The sequence below is a fragment of the Ornithodoros turicata genome, unplaced genomic scaffold (genome assembly GCF_037126465.1).
Source record: "Ornithodoros turicata isolate Travis unplaced genomic scaffold, ASM3712646v1 Chromosome14, whole genome shotgun sequence".
NCBI classification, from domain to species: domain Eukaryota; kingdom Metazoa; phylum Arthropoda; class Arachnida; order Ixodida; family Argasidae; genus Ornithodoros; species Ornithodoros turicata.
The window spans coordinates 1,317,618-1,321,749 of record NW_026999314.1 but is presented as its reverse complement, the minus strand read 5'-3'; the positions used below and the strand labels follow the sequence as shown (position 1 = coordinate 1,321,749).

Below are 4,132 nucleotides of genomic sequence, written 5' to 3'. Positions count from 1 at the left end.
AGAGTTTTGTAAGTACTTCAATTGCAATGAAAACGGGACGATTGGACAGTAAATTGGACGGTTTCATTATAACAGTGGTACACAGGAAAAAAAACTCGGGGTGTTGGGGGGATCTGGATCGATCTCTGAGCATAACCAAGTGTAAAATTTTAGAAGGGTTAGTACATCCTGAAATGGCCCTCATGCCTCAGACGCCGCTACTCAATGCACCTCCCTTTTACAGTAAGAGGCCTCTTACTATCTACTGCATATCCTATCAAAGCTCACAGGACAGCAAATTTGGCCAATGCTTATGTGACAGTGCCTCGTAGAACATGCAGGTTTTCTGTTGAATTGACACTACATCTCTGGTAGCCCCTTTAATGTCTGGAGGTAGGTGCATCATTTTACATTTAACCAGCAGTAATGTATAGCATTGCAAAAAAGGAAACAAGGGCTTAATCTCAACGCTGCATCAGCATCATTCATCATCTCACAATAGCGTTGTTGTTGTCAGCCTCTGCACAAAGATTTGGGTGGACCTGAAACAGACCTTTCTTTTTTTTTTTTTTTCATTTCCTGCTGTCAAGTTATTTTGTCTTGGCATGTAGCTGTGAGGTGTCAGTAGAAGCCATGAAGTCATTCTCTTTACTTCTTGAACTTGGATGAAGAAAGCACTGTTCTGGAAGATCCTAATTTGTCAGAGGCGTCGTAAAGGCATTAGTGTAAAAACCAGGTCTCTCAGCAAAATTGCCGTGCACACACGTACATTGTTTGATGCCGTTTCATGGATGGATGGGACTTGATCAGCAGCACCTGGTCCTTCTATAACACAGAACGTCAAAAGTGCACCTCAAGTTGGCTACGACAACCGCAAAAACCGCCGCCCTATAGCACACAAACGGTTCACAAACAGAGAGATAAAAGGTAACTGGGAAGTGGGTTATGGCGCTTATGTTACGGACAGAGGTACTGTTTGTATAGTGCCTGTTTCTAACACCAGCACACAAACAGCGTCAGTTCTTCCTTTTAGTGATCGGGGTTCATAGTTTGCGAATTGTTCTGTGTCCAAAAATTGTAAACACATTATATGTATTTAAGTAATATACGTACCACTTGCGCTTGACCCTGTCGAACTGCCTGCAGCTGTAATACACATGAAAACCAATCATGTCTACCACATTCCACAAAAGTCACAGGTTCAGTAACAGTGAAAGTTTCATGATAACGCGTCCGACAACGAGAAAAGTCAATCACGTTCATATGAATGACATGACTTGAACTTGTTTATTGTATTTTATTTATCTAGTTATTAATCATAGGTTAGGGGATACCTTACGTTGTACCGATTTCGTCTTTTGCTGCTAAGTTACTCACGCGCAAGAGTGACAGACCCGATTGGGAAACTACATAGACATTGTGACTTACTGTCGAAGTTGCTGGCTCGCTTTGTTCGTGGAATACTGTCGGAACGGCGTCAAGTTTCAATTCGTTCCTTTTTTGTGTCAATCCAAGTTGCACTTCCATGATGTTCTCATCCAGGTACACATTATCGGTGAAATGCGAGGAGCATACACGGACAGCATGAACACTCCTTGCTTCATCTGGATACCCGCTAGTGATGTAGCTGCTTCCAACTTTCGCTTCGTCTGTGGTCTCGCTGTAGCTGTGTCCTTGGTGTGCGAAATCAAACATCGAGGTTTTCGAAGGAAGTTTTCCTGGAGTCGGGAACGCTGCGTCGGTTTCCAAACGACATCCCACGCGAAGGATGCAAGCGTAGCGATAGTATCCGAGTCACTAGAAAGTGTCACATGTGAATACGGGCGACGTGCCGAAAAAAAACAAAGCAGCCCCAGACTTGGCGGCAGACGACAGCGTCCTTCACAGCGGATTAGCCAGATTCGACCTTGCGTCACGCGATGTTGTTGGCGCTGGCGCTTTCGAGGATCAAAACGAAACCAGATCTTTTAAATTCGATTCCTCATCACCCGGTCAGTTTTGGAAGGAGAAAATTTGGCAAATAGCTCGGTGGTAGTGTACCGAACACATTGGTATTGGATTCGTAACCACGGTTCCGGATGCGACAGTCCCTTTAATAAAATTTCTGATATATCAGTCACTGTGACCAGACACCGAACACTTAACATCGTGAAGGGCGTCATCTCAGAGTCTCAACTCCTTGACTGCTCAGACACTGAGATCGAGGAAGGACTTAAAGACCAAGGCGTTGTGACAGCAAGGAGAATTGTGATGCGTCGGGATGGTAAAGACATCCCGACGAAACACATTGTCCTTTCCTTTCAATTGCACAGGCTTCCTCAGACCATCAAAGCAGGGTATCTTAATTGCCATGTACGTCCGTATATCCCGAATCCGCGACGCTGTTTCAAGTGCCAGCGTTTTGGACATGGGTCGCAGGTCTGTCGAGGACAGGCGATCTGTCCAAAATGTGCTGGCATGGACCACTCTGCAGAATCCTGTGCAAACGAAGTCCGCTGTTCGAACTGCAAAGGGAGCCACCCTGTCTACTCCAGGTCCTGCCCCCGTTGGCAGGAAGAGAAGGAAGTACTCAAAGTAAAAGTGACGCAGAATATCTCGTATAAAGACGCAAAAACACAGGTAGAATTTGCCAAAAAAGGCACGTTCTCCGAAGTGGTGCGCCGGGGAGTGGCACCACTGCGGAAATCTGTGGAGACGCAGACTTCTGGGTCTCCACCCCACACTCCCCCCACACAAGAAAAGCCTGCGGAGAGCTTGCTTCCGCTGGCACCAGCTGCTCAGGTGGGCAGCCGGGAAGTAGCGGCCACAACCTCTACGGAGGTTGATGGCAAGCTGTCAGTTTGGGACGGGCTCACAGGGGGCTCATCCCAGGCTGCCACACACACGATGGATGTTGACGATGATGACTGCATGTCGCAGAAATCATCGTCAAGCCTTCCCCCCAATCCTTCCCCATGGAAGGAACAAAGAACGAAAAAAGGAGGCCGAGGCAGGGGCAGTACGTCCCTAGGGAAACACAAGCAGCCCCCCCCCCAAGGGTTACACCTCCTACATAATGTACAGTCTCTCTTTGTTCTTATTCATCACTACTTTCATTATGGGACAGGTAATCCTTCATAGGAACTGTCGAGGCCTCTACACTAACATAGATGATGTACACGATCTCTTTGAAAAATACACTGCAGCTTGCTTCTGTTTACAGGAAACCTACCTTCAGGAACAAAGTTTCAATCCCTTCCGCAGACATACTATTTTTAGGAAGAACCGTACAAATACCACACGTGCGTCTGGAGGTGTGGCTATAGTCCTTCCGCAATCTGTGTCTGTAAAACAAATCCCACTTGTTACAGGGTTGGAAGCAGTTGCTGTTCAAGGGTGCCTCGATAGGGTTTTCACTATATGTTCACTGTACCTTCCCCCATCAGAATTAATAGAACAAAGAGATTTTGAAAACTTGTGTAATCAACTCCCACAGCCATTCATGATTCTGGGCGACCTGAATGCCCACAATCCTTTATGGGGCAGCGCAAGACTGGATACGCGAGGAAAAATGTTGGAGAGAGTTCTTCTTTCAAGGTCCCTTTGCATTTTGAACACTGGGCTGCCTACATACGTCAACTCCTCAACACAAAGTTTTTCTTGCTTGGACATTTCACTGTGCAGTCCTTCCCTCTTCCATTGTCTGGACTGGACCGTGGACCAGAATCCTCGTGGAAGTGACCACTTCCCGGTAGTTTCGAAATTTCGTGGTCCTACAAATTCCATCTCGACGCGACCGCGAAGGTGGAAACTTCAAGAGGCTGACTGGAGCTTTTTCCAGAACGAGGCAAAGCTTGTTTCTTCATATTTTGAACACATGTCTATTGAAGAGGCAAACGAGTTTGTCACAACGGCCATCATAAATGCCGCTGAACAGTCTGTCCCGCAGACATCTGGCCGGCTCCCCAAGCGTCCCAAACCTTGGTGGACGGATGAATGCACACAGACACGAAAGCAACAAAACAGAGCATGGGGTATCTTCCGCAGATACCCCACTCCTGAAAACCTCCTGACATTCAAGAGGGCACGAGCCAGGGCAAAATGGACCAGAAAACAAGCAAAACGGACGTCGTGGCGTAACTTTGTCTCTTCGTTAACGCGCACAACACCGTCA

General features: G+C 47.0%; 1 long non-coding RNA gene across 1 annotated transcript; it reads right to left on the bottom strand.

The window, feature by feature from the left end:
* Positions 1-631: 631 nt before the first annotated feature.
* LOC135372341 (uncharacterized) lies at positions 632-1,437 on the bottom strand. The gene is made up of 3 exons (XR_010415957.1): positions 1,408-1,437; positions 1,093-1,125; positions 632-804 (listed from the first exon to the last, which is right to left on the bottom strand). It is a non-coding gene; the product is annotated as an uncharacterized LOC135372341 (long non-coding RNA).
* Positions 1,438-4,132: the final 2,695 nt, after the last annotated feature.